This window comes from Amblyomma mixtum, chromosome 10 (assembly GCF_055824585.1).
Source record: "Amblyomma mixtum isolate Tamu chromosome 10, ASM5582458v1, whole genome shotgun sequence".
NCBI lineage: Eukaryota > Metazoa > Arthropoda > Arachnida > Ixodida > Ixodidae > Amblyomma > Amblyomma mixtum.
In genome coordinates, this window is record NC_143021.1 from 147,408,278 (window position 1) to 147,430,100 (window position 21,823).

The 21,823-nt window shown below is 49.1% G+C and overlaps 1 non-coding gene across 1 annotated transcript; it reads left to right on the forward strand.

The window, feature by feature from the left end:
• Positions 1 to 7,273: 7,273 nt before the first annotated feature.
• On the forward strand, positions 7,274 to 7,346 carry TRNAF-GAA (transfer RNA phenylalanine (anticodon GAA)). Its single transcript has one exon. It is a non-coding gene; the product is annotated as a tRNA-Phe (tRNA).
• The last annotated feature ends 14,477 nt before the right edge of the window (positions 7,347 to 21,823 follow it).

The window sequence follows — 21,823 nt, forward strand, 5'->3', positions numbered from 1 at the left end:
GTATGAAGTTGCTCCTCATACACCTGCATCCTCTTCATGTCCACCACCCACCGACATTGTTCACGTTATGCGCCTCAAGCCCTACCCCGCCGGTCCTTTATCACCGGCCTAACGCCGGGACGGCGCTCCTGCCGCCGGGGGTCATGCTACGACGAAGAGGAAGTGGAAGTCCAAGTGGTCTCTCGCGTGAAAGGGTCGCACGAAGAAGAAGAGGTTGCTGGTGCTTCCTGCTGGCGTTGGTGCTTCCTGATGCTCGCCGCTAGGAACTATTCACCGATTGCTTGTAAATAAATGTCAATAGTATTTCCCCGTAACAATATGTTTTCTGCCCGCTCGCACGCGTCAATTGTCGCTAGGCTACTTCTTTTTCGGCCGGGCAATCATAGCAATCACGTGATAGGCCGCTACAAAAGCTTACAGAGTGTATTGCATTTGTTTTGTACGTAATATAATAATAATAATAATAATAATAATATCTGTATTAATTACTTATGCATTACAAAGGTTACAATTACGCCTATAACCCTTTTGCCCGAGTACTTGAAATTAACCTAATTTTTTATCTTCACTTCACAAGGTACAAAGGAATTTTCACCGGGTACATTTTCAACTAACACTTCTTTCTTAAAGTTAGCAGCTTTTCAGCGGATTGCAGAAATAATAATTCACAGTTTGAGGAAATATTGTTCGGTGTCTGCACGTATGAGCTAATGCCCAGACGTCATCAATTCCGTTTGTTCTCGCACATAGTACTCGGAAGCTTTCGCCCTCTCCCATTTTTGAAATAAATGCTTTGTAGTTGCATCCAAAAAAGCGCTAAATATTCGCCGGCGCTAGCATGCTAACTGCCACGTGAATTAAAGCGCATCAGGAGGCTACCTAGATGAACTTTCAATTACTGCTGGCGCATCACCTTATGTATGAAATCGCATTCAAGAGCCGAAAAGATGCCAAGCTGCTCAGGAAGTAGAAAATTGGAGCATTGCTTAGGAGCTCAACACCTTCCGAGCGCAGCTAGTGAAGAGAACGGGCCTCAAGTACGCTACTGGGTGAAACGAAACATGCTTTAACTACAAGTTTGAAACACGCCAAAACCCCGCTTTGCATCCACTGCTTTGCATCTTTTCCGCAGAAGAGACCAATGCGCTCAACTGATACATATTTCAAGGTTTCAGAGAATGAAGGCGGCACCTCTTCTACATATTCTTTTCTTCTTCGTATAAACGCCGCTTAAGGTCATTCTTGTCACATTCTTGTCAGAGCGGCCATGGCCACAGAAGATATTAACCACGTTCTTTTTTCTCCGCTTATTTACGAGCATTGTGGGGGATTTCGCTAAAGGTGTTCTATTGTTTTTCTATAGTCAGGGGGCTGCAGTCTCTACGAAATGTCTAGACGAAGCTTACAGCACGTTAAAAAAAAGACAGGGTGCCTTGTGAGGTGCGGACTAGTATAGAGAGAAAAACCTGAAGGCGCCTAAAATAAGGATAAGGGAGTACCGCCAGCCTGTGGTTAACAATGCTCACGGCCGTCTTTATCACAATCAAGTGCTGTAAAGAAGTCTGAGCCCTCTAAAGAAGAACTATATTAAAGCAGGGGCACAAAAGCACTTTAATTGCGGGCCGCTCAGGCATGTGCGGCTTAGTATCGTACGCCACTGATTCTTTTAACCGTCGTGTGCTGACCGCCGGTAATTGCTTACTGAAAACGAGCCACATTCACTACATTCCCGTGGTCTGCGTCAGCCCTATTTCGAATGCCTGATGAATAAAGCTGTGTCAAGTATGCAATCGACACACCACCGCTGGACGCTGTCTCGTAGCAAGAAACCTTCGGGGAATTAGTGGACAGCTTTTCAAATAATCAAGCTGGCTTTTCTAGGAAAGACAGTAAATTCGAGGAGCGGAGGCTACCGCGTCAAATAGCAGGCACATCTTCTCTCATTTTTCATGCTGTGCACCCCAAAAAATTAATTTTGATGTTTCAAGGGCTTTAGTGACGCATTATTGGAAGGCTCTGGATCAATACCGACCTCCTCAGCTCTTCATCGTGGGCCGAAAACAGATGTTTTTTTGTATTCTGCCTCCAGAGAATCTCGCCGCCGTGGCCGTGATCCGACCAGCGAAATTAGGATCAGCATTCGAGCGCCAAAGCAACCAAGCCACCACAGACAATCTGTGTGAAGAGTCGCCACCATTATCATACGTGGTGCTTTTCAGTGATTAAACTCCTTTCACTGTTTTAGTTAACATAGGAGTTATATGTAATAAATATCTTGCCAAAAACACCTGGCGCTCCCGCGTGCATTGTTTAAAAACCTTTATTTTGTGTCTGCAAAATTCTTGAGGAAACTTCATAACTCCAAGAACTATTTGTAATATTTTAGGCACATCTACTAATTTTAAATCTTTTACACCCAGAGCTATACTCAGTGCCAAACTCGAATTTCAGTGCATGTTTTCGGATGAGCTTCAAATGTCCTTCGGAATTAGCAGTTTCATTGCAACCGGCTTATGCCAGATGCCGAAGCATACTTCGACTATGGCCAACACACAGTGGTGCAGGGCAGACACACAGTGGCTTCCACATTAGGCCCTGCTCATTGCAAACATTGTGCCCAACGCAAATCCCAAATTTGACCTCAGATTTGGACTAAAATTCATGTACAGGCTACATTGATTACGGGCAACAGGATGGTCAAGCTCGGGTTTGACATCGGTCATTTGCAAATTTGGCCCGCACCAACTTCCCAAATTTCGCCTTGCCGGCTTTAGACCAAAATTAATTTCAAGGATAATTTTCCTATGACCAGCACGATGATGACTCACATTATTTACCCAGCTCATTTACTAATTTAGCCCACCACAAGCTCTCAAATATTACCTTCTCGGATTTGGACCAAAGTCTATGTCCAGGCTAATTGGACTATCGCAAACACGATGGGGTGGCAACAGAGGAACCTATCGCGCTACACTTTGGTATAACGTAATTAAAGCGTTGCTAATTTTTGTTGAAACTTGTCAGCGTTCATGGGCTGCCCTGCTTATTTATCTACTTTAATATGGGTGGTAAGCAAGAATCAATCATTAAAATACAGCTAAGATTCAGTCAGAATTGTACAAAAAGTTTGACAATCAGTATGGTTACATTGCAACACAACTTCATGGCATCAAACAGTCGCTGCTATTTTTTACTATTTCAGAAGTTAAAACCTCTGAGGACGTGAAACAAAAGCAGTACGAAATGGAAAAAGAAAACAGGGATATTCATGCGGCACTAGAAACTGCAAACATGGAGGCAATGGTTTGATTTATTGGTTTATTGGGGTTTAACGTCCCAAAACGACTGAGGCTATGAGAGACGCCGTAGTGCAGGGCTCTGGAAATTTCAACCACCTGGGGTTCTTTAACGTGCACTGACATCGCACAGCACACGGGCCTCTAGAAGTTCGCCTTCAAGAAATTCAGCCGCCGCAGCCGTGATTGAACCCGCCTCTTTCGGGTCAGCAGCCGAGCGCCGTAACCACTGAGCCACCGCGGCGGGGCTCATGGAGGCAATAGAATTTAAACAGTTTTCAAGGGAACAAAAGATTGAAATAAAGGGCTGCCTCTGAAGCTTTACGAAAAAATTCATACTTGGGTCTTCCGACGTAAGATTCTTCAAAGGTAAGCATTAATCTCAAGTGTGAGCATGAGTAACGAGGTCGACGTAACTTTATTTAACTCTGGTTTGAAGGCATGTTCTTGTGCAGTAAGATAGTCGATATTTTGAAAAGTCTGAGATGTGACTGTCACCTTCATTGCAATTTTCGCAGCGCCAGTAAGAGCCATGACGATGCCAGCTGCTTTCTCCTCCAGGATCCAACTCCATTATATCATGCAGCGGTTTGTGAGGCAAGGCGTTATCGAAATGAATTCAACAAGCCTGGGCACAGACTTTTTCTGCTGCAGACGAACACGTATGGGAGGAGGTAATATGTGCTAAATTTCATACCGCCTGCGCTGATTTCAAGTTATACATGCTCGTTTTCTGCAGATTCTTATTTTTCTGTTGTACCGAGCGCGAAAAACTATCGTAACTTTTATATGGAGAGCTCCTTTTGTCAAGATATCGTCCTTTCTACTTGGCACAAAAAGTTATGGTTTTACTTCTGCGACCAGGTCATCCACATCATCAGTCTCACTACGCCCACTGCACGACAAAGACCTTCTCACAACAAACTTGTTAATCATATCCACCCATCTAAATTTGTGCCGCCCCTTGCTACGCTCGTCTTCTCCTCGTATCCGGTCAGCTACCCTTAACAACCATTGGTTACCTTTCCTTCGCTTTATATGTCCTGCCCAAGCGCATTTCTTCTCCTTTACGTAGACTATGGTGTCATTTCCATCCATAGCTAGCTTCGTTGTCATCAGTTTAAGTTGAACCTTTTCTTTTACCCCCACGTTTCTACCACGTGGGTGATCACCGGTACGCGCTAGAGCTGCTTTCTGCTTTTCTCTTGAGGGATAGTACGAAACTGCCATTCGTGGTCTGAAGAAACCTGCGATATGGGCTGGAACCCATTCTTATTCTCGTTATGTCACTCTCGAGATCCCTATCTGCTTTCACTACCTGCCCTACGTAGAAATATTCCCTTGTCACTTTCAACATCTCGCTACCAATCAAACACTGATTTTCCCTTCCGAAAACTGTTGGACATTAACTTTGTTTCGAGTGGCACAAATTTCAGCGCATTTTTGAATCCAGAAACAAAAACAGCGCCGCGCGGACGAATCTCGCCAGCGCGGGTCGTAAAACCGCGCAGAAGGAAACCTGGGAGATCGACCAGCCTGGGTATGTGGCTGCCCCTCCACCACCGCTCCCCTACGCTACGCGAGGGATGATTGCGCCAGCGATGACGTGGACCCTTCTAGAATGTCGGAGTCGTTTCCACTCGACGCCGGCGGAGAGGGCGTCGCCTTGCGTGTGCTAAGAGATGCCGTCCCGCTCTTCACTCGTGCGTCGACGGCAGCGCCGCTCCGGAAAATTCTCGATGCTACTGGAAGCCCGTAACAGCGTTTTGACCAATCAGGGACGCGCGAACGGCGCAAGAAGGAGACTGCACATCCGATAATGTTTGTAAGTGCGCGCTGCCTTAGCGCGTACAATAAACAGACGCGGACCGAGCCTGTATAAGAAGGGCGCTGACCGCTCTCGACTAGCCCGAGCTGCCATTTAAGCTCCATCAAAGCGCGCCCGCTCAACTCCCGGGACCACACACACACAACTCGCCCTAGCCACGGTCCAACGAGGCAGCGCGAACCAGTCTGCGGGACAGCACCATCGTGTATTCCTGGCCGTCGGACTGTCGCAGTGCCAGGTGAACAAATTGTGTTTTGTTTGTTTGCCTCTCTCTTGTGTTATAACACTCTAGGTGCAATATCCCTTTTGTATTGTAATCTCTCTAGAATGCAACTTTGCTCGAGTTGCATTGTTTTGTTAATCACTTTGTATATGCTTGTACCAGTGATTGTGAAATCCTCACTTTCGTCTGATTGCTGTATAATGTTTGTTTTGTTTGTGAACCTTTGGCTCTGACCCATTCTCTGGCTTGCTACCGGCAAAAGCTGGGCGCCAAACGACCAAAAAGTTGGCGTCAAACGACCAAAAAGTTCTTGTCGCTTAGTAGCTGGTGTCCGCTGAGCTTGCCACGCTGAGTCCAGGCCATCTCTTTCGAGTCCCAGACCGCTACCTCCCACGCTCCAACGGTGTCTGGGAGCACATGCTAAAAGTGCGCGTATAAGTGACATACAGAATATTTTTTAGACCCGCCATTCCACTCTAAATCATTGGTCATGCTTTGCGAATGACCCTGTGAGTAACAGCAAGCCAATTGCATCAGTGAATCGAAGAGTACTGAGGTATTTTTGGTTAACTCTTGACCCATCTGTTCTCAATCCATTCCTCTGAACACTTTCTGTAAATAGGCTATAAAAAGCATTCTCTGGTCGTGTTTTCCTGCCTGAAACATTTTCGTTTTGGAAATTTTAGCCGACTTTATTGAAGGCTATGGTGGCGTTCCAGCTATAAGCAGCATACAGTATTTTTACAATTGGTTCATCTGCGCCATCATTTCGTAATTGCTGAGGTTAAGACTGAAGCAAATGCTCTCCATAATCAGGCAAGGCCAAAAACAGGTTGGTTATATTATTATCGTTTCCTTGTCACTTTAACGATAGTGTGACAATGGTCTATAGTCCAGTAGCCGTTGCGAAAGCCTGCCTGATCCTTTGGTCGATTGAAATCTACGATTGCCCTGGCATCCATAGCTACTACTATTGTGCATACGTTGTAGGCAATGGGCAGTAAGCTGATTGGTCGGTAATTTTTCAAGTCCTTGACGTCCCATTTTTTATGTATATGAATCATACTAGCGTTAATCAAGGCTTCGGGTACTTTCGAGGTCACAAGGCATTGCGTTTATAGGGTTGCTAGTTTTCCTACTAAATGCCCAAACTCCCTAAACAAATATGCTGCTTCCTAAACCTCAGAAGAGGCTTTCCCCATTCGCATTTCTCTTGAGTCTTTCTGTACTTCCTCTTTCGGTATTGGCTGGATATTGCAGTCCTGATTCTACAGGCTCCTGTAGAGATTTGGGCAGAACTCCTAGGCTACTTTAACTATGCGATCCATGTTGCTGCTGTCATTACCGCCTTTATCTCTTAACGCATGAATCTGGTTTTTGCCTACGCTTAGTTACCGTTCCGCAGCTTTTAGGCTACCTTAGTTCTGTACACCATGCTCGATTTTCTCCGGATTAAACTTGCATCTGTCGGTTACTTTATGCGCATTGATTAGCATTGATCTTAAGCATCATTTTTATGGTGTACAACAATCTTCCAAGTTTAATGATAAAGCATAAAAGTGTCTCCGTCCTTGTAGGTACCGGTTCTGCACAAGTGCTGCCATACTCTTGATATATTTCGATCATATATTTTGCAAGCTTAATACATTCTCTGTAATGAGAATATTAAGAATAAATGACTCTCTTCCGATCTCTCCGGGGCTGATCGAGCAGTTCCTGTTTAGTATTTTCGCTCCCGCACTAAGCAGAGTGCATACGCTGTTGTAACTACCACTTCCACCGTACCGAAGTACTTCAGATGGGAGAGCGTTAGACTGAAGATCTAAAGCTCCCTTGTTCAATCCCGGGTTTCAGCAGAACTTTTTTGTATTTTTGCTCCCACACTAAGGAGAGTGCACACACTGCTACAACAACAACTGCCGCCGGGCAGAAATAGCTCAGTTGGGAGAGCGTTAGACCGAAGATCTAAAGGTCCCTGGTTTAATCCCGGGTTTCGGCAGTACTTCCTTTGTATTTTTGCTCCCACACTAAGCAGAGTGCACACAATGCTGCAACAACAACTGCCGCCGGGCAGAAATAGCTCAGTGATTCCACTTCCGGCTTTCGAGCAGGACGGTCACGGAATGTCAGGCTCCTCAAGAGCGGTTTCAGTGGCCCAGCCGAGCCGCGGTACTAGGGGTGTTGCCAACGACGACAAGGAATATCAAGTGCTTCCGCCTCAGCCACCAACAGGTCGTATTGTATTAAATACATTTTTTTTTTGCATCCAGATGTGCGGCATCGACCGTATCGTGTGGAACATTTCCGAGATGCGCTGACGGGTTTATCGCTGCTGTCCGAGGTAGTCGCCCTGGGGGCGTATCAAATGAGCCATGTGTGGGCAGTGACATTTAAAAGCGGCGACAGTGTGAAGAAAATACTGAGCGAGGGCGATATAAAAGAGCGACGTTGCGTGGTCATCGACCTCACCAATCACGACATTCACCTGAAGCTACACTGGATGCTGCATAACGTGCCAGATGAAGACATACGTCATGCCTTTTCATCCCATAGAAAGGTCACTGAAGTTGGAAGAGAACGGTGGCGAGTTCAAGGCATCCAGGACAAAAAGTCGTCGACGCGACAGGTGACTCATAGGCTGAGAACGGGCCTGTCGCTCGACGACTTGCCCCATCAGATGCGCATTGGTGGGGAGCAGGCACTAGTTGTTGTCCCGGGGAGGGCTCCGCTTTGCCTTCGGTGCCGTAACACAGGCCGTGTACGGCGAGAATGTCCTGTACCGCGTTGTGCGCTCTGCCGGCGCTACTGGCATGACAAGTCCGAGTGTGTCAGGACGTACGCCAGTGTCAATGGACTGAGAGGGAAAGAGGATGTTTTCGAACTGCTCATGGACGAGGCTGACGACGAAGAAGCTTCAGGTGGCAACGACAGCGTGCCGAAGGCTGTTCCGAGCACTGTTCCGAGCACTGTTGTCGGAACTGTGATGTACACCCATGTTCATCTGCTGTTTTCCTGCTTCTCCTCTTCCTGTCCTTTCCCGACCAATTGACTGATGTGAATGCTCTGTTGACCCTCGTTTTCATCATGTGCCATCCATTCTTTCCTATCCTGTACAAAAAGTTGGCACATGCTGTACGATTGATTGTTTATGTATGTATGCCCCCCTGGAATTATGTCTTCATGGCGCTGCAGAAATGTATATAAATAAATTGTAGTGTAGTGTAGTCTTCGAAGCCGCTGCGTCACGAACGGCTAGCGGTACGCCTTGGTTCAGTCCAGAGGCAGCGATCAGTCCCAGCGGCAGCGATCAGCGCACACGCACGAGCATCGGCGCCGCTGTCTTCGTCCTCTTCTTTCTTACACCAGCCGCCCAAGGTTCGGGAGCCGAAGGCCAGTCTTACAACTGCCCCCGGGCGAAAAGGCGCCGTCCTGGCGGCCTAGGGTGATGTGACGACGGCGGGGTCGTAGTATGGTTTGAGGCGGTCGGTGTAGACAATTTCCCGGCTTCGGCGACGATGATCAGTAGACGGTGTAAGGGGTTCGATGAGGTAATTGACGAGGGATGTCTGCTTAAGAATGCGGCAGGGGCCCTGGTACTTGCTGAGAAGTTTCGAGGAAAGGCCGGGACTTGAGGAAGGAACCCAGAGCATGACCAAATCTGAACGTCTCGTCTAGGCGCCTAGAATAGTTTCCTCGGAGAGAGGACGAGAGTCCAGTTGTTTCACGATCGCCTCCAATGTTCTTCTTGCAGCAGTATAGTTCGGGCACTCGCAAAGAATGTGTCCAATAGTCTTTGGAGTGCGGCACTGTGCGCAATTTGGGTTACTTTCGATGCCGATCTTGTGAAGATAGTGTTTGGTGTAGGCAACGCCAAGCCGTAGCCGGTGGAGTAAAGTCCCATGACGTCGCACCACCATAGATGGCAAATGTAATCGTGAGCCAGCGTCAAGCTTACAGACGCGGTCCTGTTGATGACTCGAATCATGCCAGTGCGACTGCATTGCCGCTTGCATTAAATGCGCCAACAAGGCTCCAATGTCTGATCTAGAAAAGGCTGTCTCAATGAAAGCACCATCACTATGTGCCATCCGAGCCTCGGCGTCAGCACGCTCGTTTCCCGCTATGCCGCAGTGGCTCGGTACCCATTGAAACTTTATGATATGGCCGCGGTGGAAAGCTTCGGCTAACAAAAGCACAATCTGTTGAACCAGCTGCTCGCATGCCCTTGGTTTTAGATAAGTTTGTACGACCTGCAATGCCGATCTCGAGTCGCAGAATATAGTCAATTGCTGCGCTGGCTGGTGACCAATATAAAGGACGGCTTCTCGTATGGCTGCCAATTCGGTTGCCGTAGAGGACGTTTTGTGCATGAGCCTGAAACGGTGACATGAGGCATTTCCTGGCACTATCACCGCTGCAGCTGAAGAAGTGGTAGTCACGGATCCGTCCACGAAAACATGCTGGGTGTTAGTATACATAGATGTAATGTATGACAGCGCCAGCTCTTTCAGTCCGACTGTTGGAATGTGTGTCTTCTTTGTTATCCCTGGGATTGTTGTCCGTATAGATGGTTTTGGTACTGCCCAAAGTGGCACCTCCGCAATCTGGTGTGGCGCGTAGTTCGAAGGCACCGCATTGCGCTGCATCCAAAGGGCTCTGGAAAAGGCTGCATCTGGACGCACCGCACTAATGTTGGTCAGGGGGTGATGACGATGCCTGGTCAGACGCCGCAAATGCACACGAAGTGGCTCCTGTTGAAAATAAATTCGTGCTGGGCAGACGCGGGCCTCATAAAATGTGCCCCATGTAGAAGTTTTACATGGCAAACCCAAGCACGAGCCTGCGCGCTTTCAAGGACACGCAGGCCTGATAGTCTGACCCCCGAGAGAACGGGTGCACTGTATCTGAGAAGACCGACTACCAGCGCCTGGTACACGTGTAGTAGAGATCGCTCAGAGGGACCCCAACATTTTCCTGTCATACACCGCACAATGCTTGCAAAACTGTCGAGCTTTTTCTTGAGCACAGAAATGTGCTTCGTCCAGGACAGGTCACGGTCTATCGTAACACCTAAGAATTTGAGATGTATTACGTATGGAATAACTTGCCTGTCGATTGTGACCGGATACCACGCCATTAACTTGCGTGTGAAAGCCAATGCTACGCTTTTAGTTGGCGAAAGTTGAAGCCCCTGACGGCGCAAGTACGCACACGTAATGGAAACTGAACGCTGCAATCTTGCTTGCACTTGGGGACGCGTGACACTTGATGTCCATATGCAAATATCGTCTGCGTAGGCGGATATCGAAACAGTCTTCGGTAGTTGTTTGAAAAGGCCAATGAGCACGAGATTGAACAACGTTGGACTGAACACTCCTCCCTGAGGAACACCACAAGCAACATGATGATCTGCTGTGTCTCCTTCAAGAGTCTCCATGTAGACTGTCCGGTTTGTCAAATAGCTTGCAATCCAATTGTGTAGACGTCTGCCTATACTACATTCATCGAGTGCATTTAGTACTGCATCATGCTGAGCATTATCGAATGCGCCCTTGATGTCGAGGAAAAGAGCAGCAGTCAACCTGTGACTGCGTTTTTCATGTTCTACCGTTGACACGAGATCAATTACACTGTCGATGGCAGACTGGCCTTTGCGGAAACCCGTCATTGTGGAAGGGTCCACGTTTTTCAAGGAACCATTCTAGACGGGTTAGCACCATACGCTCCATCGTCTTGCCAATACAACTTGCCAGAGTTACTGGTCTGTAGGATGTTAAGTCGAGTGGCGATTTCCCTGGTTTGAGCAAGGCCACAATGCGGCTTCTTTTCCACTGCTGTGGAACAGTGGCAGAGGCGCAAGAGTGGTTGAACAATGTTAAGAGGGCTTCCATTACCTGTGGGCCTAGATGACGAAGCGCATTGTATGTTATTCCATCAGGTCCTGGGGACGAAGGATGCGTACAAGGAGAAAGAGCTGCTTTCAGTTCTTGAATTGTGAAGGGGATGTCCAGTCGATCGTCCATCGTGGGGGGAGCACATCGATGCTGCCGAGGTGAAGAAGCGCCTCCGGCCATTCTCGAGCAGAAATCCTCCGCCACCTCTAGTTCTTGCCGTCTTTCATAAAGTGCCAATGCACAGAAAGGGTGTTTCTTCTGGGGAAATGTCGGCAGTGCTCGAACGACGTGCCAGATTTTGAGAGTGGTTTGCGGGGATCCAATCTGCTGCAAAATGAACGCCACCGTTGTTTGCCTAGGTTCTCAAAATAGCGCTGTATTTGCCTCTGGGCCCGTCGAGAGGCCCGGAGATCCGAGACATCCTTTGTCCCCCGGTATTTTCTTTCTGCGCGCCGACGAATCGCCCGAAGCTGCGCGTAGATCCCATCCACTGGAGCTGTGGAATTGGGCGCTGAGATGTTGCGCGTTGTATCTTGCATGGCCGAAATAATACGCTGTTCCACATCTGTTGGATCAGCGAGGTTCCCACAGGTTTTTTCTAGAACAATGCGGAAAGCACTCCAGTCGGTGCAACGTATTTTAGTATTTGGAAGACGGTGAAACCACCGTAGCTGCACATACGTTGGTATGTGATAAGTGATAAGAAGGAAGAAGTGGGAAGTAGTGCAGAGGGATCACGGGTGCTTTTCTGCTGCTGCTGGGAGTGTGAAGTGAAAGACCGGGCAAGCTGGCGGCATTCTTCGGCATAAGTGGAGGCTTGAGAAATAGTCGTATATTGAGAAGCATCAGGGCGGTAAGGGAGAATGGTGTCCATTGTGCAAGAAGGCTGACGGCTGTAGAGGAGGAAGTATGGAGAGAATCCGGTAGTGGCTTGAGTAGCGGAGTTATAAGCATAGGTGACGAAAGGTAGAACGCGGTCCCAGTTGCAGTGATCGGAAGCCACATACATGGCCAGCACGTCGCCAAAAGTGCTGTTAAAACGCTCAACCAGGCCATATTTGTCTGCGGATGGTAGGCAGAGGTGGTGCGGTGAACGATGTTGCATTTCCGAAGGAGAGCTTCGACAACTTCAGACAGAAAGGCTGGACCTCTATCACTCAGCAACTCTTTGGGAGCACCATGGCGAAGAACGATGCGATGGAGAATGAAGGATGCAATGTCGTGGGCTGTACCAGATGGCAAAGGCGACGCTTCGGCGTACCGCGTAAGATGATGGATGGCGACGATGATCCAGCGGTTGCCGGCTGATGTGCTGGGAAGAGGCTGTGAAGAGGGAAGAGGATGTGCTGGGCTGCGCTGGGCAAGGCAGCGGTTGCAAAGGAGCGGCGGGTTGGCGAGGTGGGTTTTTTCGGCGCTGGCTTGCGGGGCACGACTGAACGAACTTGCGCACATAACGGTACATCCCACGCCATTAATAACGATGTCGTAGGCGGGTGAAGGTCTTCAAGAAGCCGGCATGAGCACACTGGGGATCATCGTGGTAGGAAGAGAAAATGAAGGAGCTCAGATGGGTCGGAATGACAAGCAGCCACTTGCGACCATCTGGAAGGTAGTTTCGACGGTAAAGAAGCTCGTCTCTGATGGCGAAATGGTGGGACTGACTACGCAGAGCACGGGAATGAGGTCGAGGCGATTGGCCAGATAAGAAATCCAAGAGGCAAGCGATCCACGGGTCTTTGCGTTGCTCGGAAGCCCTATCAGCGGGCTCAAACGTCAAAGAATACAGGGCGCAGATAGAAGACGCTGTCTCAGACGGCAGAGGGGAACGTGAGACGGCATCAGCATCCGCGTGTTTACGACCGGAACGACAGACCACGCGGATGTCGTACTCTTGAAGCCGCAGAGCCCAGCACGCCAGTCGACCAGAGGGATCTTTCAAAGACGACAACCAGCAGAGGGCGTGGTGATCGGTGACAACGTCAAAAGGGCGCCCGTACAAGTAAGGGCGGCATTTGACTATCGCCCACAGGATGGCTAAACACTCCTTCTCAGTGACAGAATAGTTCGCTTCAGCTTTTGTGAGTGTCCGGCTGGCGTAAGCGACAACATATTCTTCAAAGCCAGGCTTGCGCTGCGCGAGGACTGCACCGAGGCCGACACCGCTGGCATCGGTGTGGAGTTCCATCGGAGAACGGGGGCCGAAATTGCGCAGAATTGGCGGAGTGGTGAAGAGGAGATGGAGTGTCGTAAAGGCTTCATCACAGGCTGGCGACCAGGCCGAAAGGTCGTGGCCGGAAAGGAGCTTGGTCAGAGGGTCGATGATAGTGGCGAAGTTGCGGACAAAGCAGTGGAAATAGGAGCAGAGGCCCACGAAGCTGCGGAGGTCTTTTACAGAAGTCCGTTTCGGAAATTCTGCTACAGCTCGCAACTTTGCCGGGCCCGGGAGAACGCCATCCTTGGACACGACATGTGCGAGAATGGTGAGCTGCCGAGCTCCGAAGCGGCACTTTTTTAAATTGAGTTGGAGGCCTGCGTCGGCCAGGCAGCGAAGAACAGTCTCAAGGCGCTGGAGGTGAGACGAAAAATCCGGCGAAAATATCACAACGTCATGTAAGTAACAAAGGCATATGTGCCACTCAAGCCCGCAGAGTAGGTACTCCATCATGCGCTCGAATGTGGCGGGGGCATTGCAGAGGCCGAACGGCATGACATTAAATATATATATATATCCCGTCGGGTGTGACGAATGCAGTTTCTGGGCGATCAGCCTCTGCCATCTGCACCTGCCAGTAACCAGAGCGCAAGTCTAATGAAGAGAAGAACTCAGCGCCCTGCAGGCAGTCGAGGGCGTCGTCGATACGAGGGAGAGGGTAAACGTCCTTGCGTGTAATCTTGTTCAGACGACGGTAGTCAACGCAATACCGGATGGAACCGTCTTTTTTCTTGACAAGTACCTACCACCGGCGATGCCCACGGGCTTTGCGACGGCTGTATCACGTTGCGCTTGAGCATGTCGGTTACCTGTTCGTCAATGATGCGGCGCTCAGCGGCTGACACGCGGTACGGACGTTGGCGCAAAGGGGCATGTGTGCCAGTGTCAATACAGTGGGTAACGGTGGTTGCGCGGCCCAATGATGTTTGCTGGTAGTCAAACGAAGCTGCAAAACGGTGCAGGACGGTGACAAGTTGAGCCCTCTGGTTAGGCGTCAGGGCGGCGTCGACGGAGCGGTGAAAAACATCGAGAGGAGACGGATTGGCGATGGAAACAGGCGTAATGGCGCTGACGTGTAGGTCGGCCGTGCTATCGACGAGGGGGTAGGCTGAGGCGGGATCTAGCACGGCAACACTACCAAGCGATTGGCCACGGAGCAAAGTGGTAGGGCAGGAGAACGGGTTAGACACATAAATAGCGCTGGAGCCACGAATAATTGTCAGCACGAAATGAGGCAGCAAAACCGATCTCTGGTCAGCGCATCGTAAAGAGGGCGTGTATGCGACAGTTGCGTCGGACAGAGCAGCACAAGAAAGAGCCACGAGCACTGAAGAAAAGGGCGGAACGTCAGTGTCCTGTGAGAGGATCACAGTAGCGGCAGCAGCGTCGGGCACGTCCAACGGAGCGTCACTGAAGGTCGATAACTCAAGCTGATTACGGGCGCAGCCAATAACAGCGTGATGATTGGAAAGCAAGCCCCAACCAAGGATGACGTCGTGAGATGAGCGGGCGAGGACGATGAACTCTATTGTGTAGGGGACGTTCTCGATAAGCAGGCGGGCGGTGCAGGCGGCTAATGGTCGAATGTCCTGAGCGCTGGCGGTTCGGAGAGAAACGGCGGGAAGAGGCGTAGTCACTTTTTTGAGTGTGCGAAAGAGTGTGTGGCTAAGAACATAAACGGCTGCGCCCGTGTCAACAAGTGCTTCGACGGCGACTCCCTCAACGAACACGGTGATAATGTTGGCTGGCACGGATGCAGGGCTTGAGTGAGTCGCTGGCGGCGCAGTTCTTGCCTCCGGAACTGCGGCCGTTAGTTTCCCGCTTGCGGAGCGTGTGGGCGGCGGAGCATCGGAGAGCGGGAACGTCGGCCAGGGGACGGCGAGCGGTGAGAGCGAAAACGGTAGCTAGACGAAGACGGATCGGGAGGCGGCTCATGTGACACAGGCGAGGAGGTCTGGGATAGATCGTAAGTCGGCTCACGCCTATAAATATACGGACGATAGTCGCGACTGCGGCACAAGCGAGCCACGTGGTCAGAGACTCCTCAGGCGTAGCAAATAGGGCGGTTGTCGTGAGTACGCCAGGGGTTGAGAGGCTGCGGCTGCGGTCTTGGGCGTGCAACCGGACGATAAGCGGTTGGTGCATGTCGCTGGGGCTCTAACAGGTGATGGGGAGGCCCGTAGGCAGGAGAAGCAGGCAAAGGCCGCGGTCGCGCCACACCATCCGCGTACGTTAAAGGAGCCGTGATCAGTGGCTGCTGAGGAGGTGGAGGAGGAGAGGACAGTACCTCGGCGACCTGCTCCTGTATGACACGCTGGATATTGGGAGTGAGCGGCGGCGCAAGAGTAGGTGGGCTGGTCGACAAGCACAACTGGCGGGCGACTTCCTCACGGACGTACTGCTGAATGTGCTGGAGGAGCGACTGATGGTCCAGAGCACCGTCCCGGGGAAGAGCCAAGCTGGAAATATTCGCCTCTTTAAAGCCGGCTCGGCGGGTCGAAAGGCACTGTTTGCGCAGCTCATCGAAGCTTTGGCAGTGGCTTATCACGTCGGGGACAGACTGGGGATTCTTCGCGACGAGCATCTGAAAGGCGTCATCATTAATGCCTTCCAGAATATTTCGGAACTTGTCTGCCTCGCTCATGGAAGCGTTGATGCGTTTGCAGAGATCGACTACATCTTCGATGTAGCTGGTAAAGTTTTCGCCGCTTTGTTGTGCCCGACTGCGCAAGCATTGCTCGGCACGAAGCTTACGCACAGCGGGACGGCCTTAGACCTCCGTGAGGCTGGTTTTCAGATACGCTCAGCTGGAGATGTCCGCTTCGTGGTTGCCGAACCATAGATTGGCAACGTCGCTTAAATAAAATATAACGTTGGTAAGCTTGACGCTCTCGTCCCACTTGTTATACGCGCTTACGCGTTCATAGGAGGCCAACCAATCCTCCACATCGGTGTCATCCGTGCCGCTGAAGATCATGGGGTCGCGCTGACAGACGGCACCAGAACAGATGACAGCAGGGCCAGCAGGCTGGGCAGGTTGGGCCGGGGGGTCGGGCACCATGGTAGAGCCTGGAAGCCTGGGCATGGTGGCGTATCTCGATGGTGAGAGCAGACATCACCTCCACCAAGTGTAGTGTAGTGTAGTCTTCGAAGGCGCTGCTTCGCGAACGGCTAGCGGTACGCCTCGGTTCAGTCCAGAGGCAGCGATCAGTCCCAGCGGCAGCGATCAGCGCACACGCACAAGCATCGGCGCCGCTGTCTTCGTCCTCTTCTTCCTTACGCCAGCCGCCCAAGGTTCTTGAGCCGAACGCCTGTCTTACAAAATAAATAAACAAAATAAATAGATACCTGAACTGCCTCCTGAAAGCACCGGTACGGAGAAATAGCAGCAGGATGTCGAGCACTTCAAAGAAAGTTCCAGCGACCAGGAAGCCAAAAGCGTAGATAAGCCGGAAGAAACATTCGAGGTTTAGGAGGGCGTCGTCGATATGGATGGCGTCGAGGCAAGCGGAGCAACTGCTAAAAGATCGCGCAAGTAAATATTATACGACGTCAAGCTCCTTTCTCCCAGCAACGATGAACCACCACCTAAAACGGGGGGGAGGACGCCGGGAGTCACTAGGCCCAAAGCCGAAAATCCCGCCGGTCAATAGACCGGCGGCACAACCGCCCCCGTAGACGCCGGGACCGGTGCCTCACAAGGCTCCTAGGAGCGCAACGCCAAGCAATGGATGGACAAGCAGCGGTGTGCTCGCGCGACGCTACGAAGGTACGAGAGAGGAGACAGTGTTCGGCGTGTAGTAGTGTGTACTGCACACAAAGAGCATTTCTGACTGCTGCTACGCGTCACACGTCTCTCTTCACTGCACGATCTGTCTGTTCCGGCACTTAAATGATAGCTAAAATGGAGAATATACTAAGGATTGCCATCATTAATGTTCGAGGTCTTTCAGCAAGGTGGCGACAGTACCAGCTCATCCGCATCTGCCTAGACATTGAGCTTGACATTGTGGCTGTGCAAGAAACGAAAGCTGAGAGCCAGGAGCAGACGGATGGTATGGTTGCAGCGTTTACGGCGCATTATAATGTTTATATTTGCCTTGCTATAGGTACATCTGGTGGTTGTGACGTCTTAAGACGTAAATGCGCTGGCATTTTTGAGGAGTCTCTAGCAGTCAGTGAAAATGGGCGGCTGATTGTTTTAAATTTTCTTTTTGCCGGTTCGCAATGGCGACTGATATGCATGTATGCACCAAATTATATGCAAGACCGAATTATATTTTTCGAAAACCTTGAACCCTACATAAAATGCAATAGCGCCGTTATTCTTTTCGGTGATTTCAACTGTTTGTTGTGTGGAAGATCGTGCAAACAACCCCAACGTTAGAGATAAAAGCGCTGAACTTTTGAACACGCTAACCAATGAGCATAGCCTTGAAGATGTTGGCATGGTTTGATCGAACGCGGGAAAACAACAGTACATACATTTTAAGGGGAAAAGTCATGCCAGACTAGACCGAGCGTATCTGTCACTGGATCTGATACCTCTTTGTAACTACTATTCCGTTACACCTGTATCCTTTAGTGACCACTTCATAGTGTCCTTTACGCTATGGACGAAAGGAAAGCAGTCAAAATTTGATTGGCAATTGTGGAAGGTTAATGCTAAACTGCTCGAAGATGACATTTTTTTAATAGTGTAAAAAAAAAGGTTGACGACGTTTTGAGAAGGGAGCCTGCGCAGTACGGGGTCGCATGGGAGGAACTAAAAATCCAAGTAAAAATGATGGCGATTGAAAGGGGCACTATCTGAAGCTACAACGAAATGTTAAAGGAAAGAAAGCTCAAACAGCAGCTTGAATGGCTAGTAAGGATGGAAGGCGTGGAACCCGGCGCGTACACTAGTGAAGTAAGCAATGTTAAAAGCGAATTGGAACTGCGTGATGTGGAAAATTACAAAGCAGCAGTGATTCGCGCACGCGCAGAAAGGTTATGGCTGCGGGAAAGCCCAAATAGACGGGCGTTGGGCGATGAAAAACGATTCGCTACGAAGAAGGAAATCAAACGCATATCTTATCAAAATGAAATTAGTTCTGATAGCGTGGTAATTGAAAGGGCATTCGTCGAGCACTATAGGTACCTTTTTGGCGTCGCAAAACAAGTGCAAAGTGATTTGAAGAACAGTTTCTTGCTGACATGCCGAAGTTAGATGATGAAACTAAACAGAGCCTAGAAGGTGCTTTAAGCACGGACGAAATTGTGACGACGATAAAGGAGTTAGCTGTAGGCAAGTCCCCGGGTCCCGATGGGTACAGCCTTTTACAGGGATTTTTCGCCCGAACTCTCAGTGGTTTTACAGCGTGTGTACGAGGAAAATAGACTGCCCCCTTGTACAACTCACATCGTATTAATACCACAAACAGAAGACCCAGAGGGGCTGATGTCGGTTGAGTCACAGGCCAATTACATTAACAAACACGAATTTTAGCATTTTAATAAAAATTTTGGCGAAGAGAGGACAAACAGTAATTAAAAGTCTTCTAGGTCCTCACCAAACATGTAAAATCAAGGGTCGCACGATCACAACTAATACTCATATTGCGAGAAATGTTTTAGAATGCTGCGACGCGTTCGCAGGCCGAGTTGCTATGCTACAGCTCGACCTGGCGAAGGCTTTTGACCAGGTCTCGAATGAAATAATGTTTGAGGTACTAAAACACACCAATGTCGGGAACACGATTATTGAAGGTGTCAGGATGGCTTACAGCGAATGCACAAAGCGTATTGTAACAAACAGGACGCTTAGGGAACTTGTTCCTGTTCAATCATCAGTGAGGCAAGGCTGCCCACTCTCGCCACTGCTGTTTACCTTGTACCTTGAACATTTCTGGGTTGCTCTGTTGCACCATGCAAGCATTCATAGCTTCAAACTACAGTCATCAGAAGTCAAAGTGCTAGCTTACGCGGATGATATCGCTGTATTTTGCGAGGACAGAAGTAGTGTCCTTGACGTGGTTCAAGTAGCCCTCAAATTTTGCGAACAGACGGGCTCCAAGATTAATTGGGAAAAGAGCGTTGGCATCTGGCACGGCAATTGGGACATGACTCCGGACTATTTTGCCAATATGGCTTGGACGATGGCACCAGCTAAATACCTGGTAGTCCCACTATAGTATTACAAAGAAAATAACGAATATTGGAAGGCAAAAATGGAGACTTTGAAAGGAAAGACTGCATCATGGCAAGGCCGCCGTTTCTCAATGTTTGCGCGGGCTACAGTGTACAATGCATTTCTTGTCGCAAAAATTTGGTATGTGTAACAAGTTCTCTTCATGTCGCGGACGAATGTGCAAAAAATACACAGGGCTTTTACAGTGTTCATTTGGGGCTCGAGTTGGGAGAGCGTTAGTAGCTCAAATCTTTTTCGATCGGTCCGCAATGGAGGACTTGGCTTATCAAATTTGTTTTTTAGACAAACTGTGTCACGGTTCTTTTTATTACGGGACCAAAGTGATGGTTTTTCGCGCACAATGTTACATGTTCGACTGGCTAAAACTTTACCTGGTTTCATTGTTACCACTAGTAATGCTGTGAATCGTGGTGTAACTTGTTATCGGCACGAAATTGTTGTCATATCGCGTACTAACAGCTCGGTTTTCTTTACAGTACCTGTCTTTGGTTAACAAAAAGAAATTGTACCAAGATTTAATTGACGTCAGGATGCCAGCCCCACTGTACAGAACGGTGTACTGCGGAGGCCCAGGAGATGACGTTTTGAAAAGAGTGAAAAAGATGCCTCTAAGAGCTTCTTTTAAAACTTTCTTTTTCAAGCTGCATACTAATACTCTTCAGTAAAGACATGGCTCGAGGACAAAGGAATTTTTGTGCCCTGGACAGTGAACTGTCTTTTGTGCAAAAAAACCAGAAACCATTGACTATGTTTTCATCGAATGCTGGGATCCGATCTTTCGCTGGGACATTTTACAACGCACACTTAAAAAGCAGCCACCAGTTACCCCCTCAGGAATCAAGTTTTTAACTGCAGAGATTAATGATGACACACCGTCGGATACGTTGATGCTCCTGGGCCTCCACAGTTTGTGGTAGACAAGGATGGCCGTTCGACATGCGCACATGGTTGTTCGTTCTCCCCGTGAAAATTTTATTGAGAGTGTCACGTACGTTGCAGAGGTGTATCGCGCACAAACGGAGCCGCCGCAATGAATGGCTGTTCTTGAGGATTTGATGAGACTTACAATTTTTTAACTGCGCCAGGTATGCCTGTACTGCGTGTTTTAGTGTTGTCTGTATTGTTTGAACGGTTCTTTAAGGAGGCAATAAAGAAAAAAAAAACGAAATAGCTCAGTCGAGAGAACGTTAAACTGAAGATCTAAAGGTCCCTGGTTCAATCCCGGGTATCGGCTGTGCTTGTTTTGCATTTTCGCTAGCCCCACTGAGCACAGCACACACATTTCTGCAACCACAACTTCCACCATGCTGAAATAGCTCAGTTGGGCGAGTGTTATACTGAAGATCTAAAGGGCCCTACTTCAATCTCTGGTTTCGGCAGTGCTTGTTTTGCATTTTCGCTAGTCCCACAGAGCACAGTACACAGATTTCTGCAACCACAACTTCCACCCCGCCGAAATAACTCAGTTGGGGGAGCGTTAGACTGAAGATCTAAAGGTGACTGGCTCAATCTCAGGTTTCGGCAGTGCTTGTTTTTGCATTTTAAGGCGGAAGCCTTTAATGCCTCATCGTTGTAAGTAGGAGTTGTCGACAGAAAATGTCACGCTTTTCAATTGGTCGAAATGCTCGTGACGTCACAGTGCGCGAATTTCAAATGGGGTCAATTGTACTTTGGCTAGTAACCATGCAACCAATCAAAGGGATCGTATAGTGATGCTCCAACTAAGTGGGACTGAGTTTAGTTAATTGCTTAATTAATAAATTAGCCTAATTAAGATAGAGGAGAATGAAGAGGTCAGAAGACAGCGGAAAAGAAAAGAAAAGAAAAGACGCGCGTCGCAGCGACAACAGCATCCGCGGAAGGAGACGCTGCTGAAAAAACAGATAAGTACGAAGCCGCGTTCGCTCCACCACCACGCACTTCCCCACTCAGTTCGACGTTGCTCGTTTCATATACGTTGTGTCGAACATCCTAGATAGTTCCAACATTTGACAGGTGAATGACAGAACACGATGGATAGAAATACAATGATATAAATATGAAATAGCCTAATTAACCTTTCTAGTTAGACCGCATAAATCAATAAAACCGAGAACGAAATTGGTCGAGTTGGGGAATCGAACCAGGGTCTCCGGAGTGCGATACGAGCACGCTAGCCACTCCGTAATGCCAGCTGAATG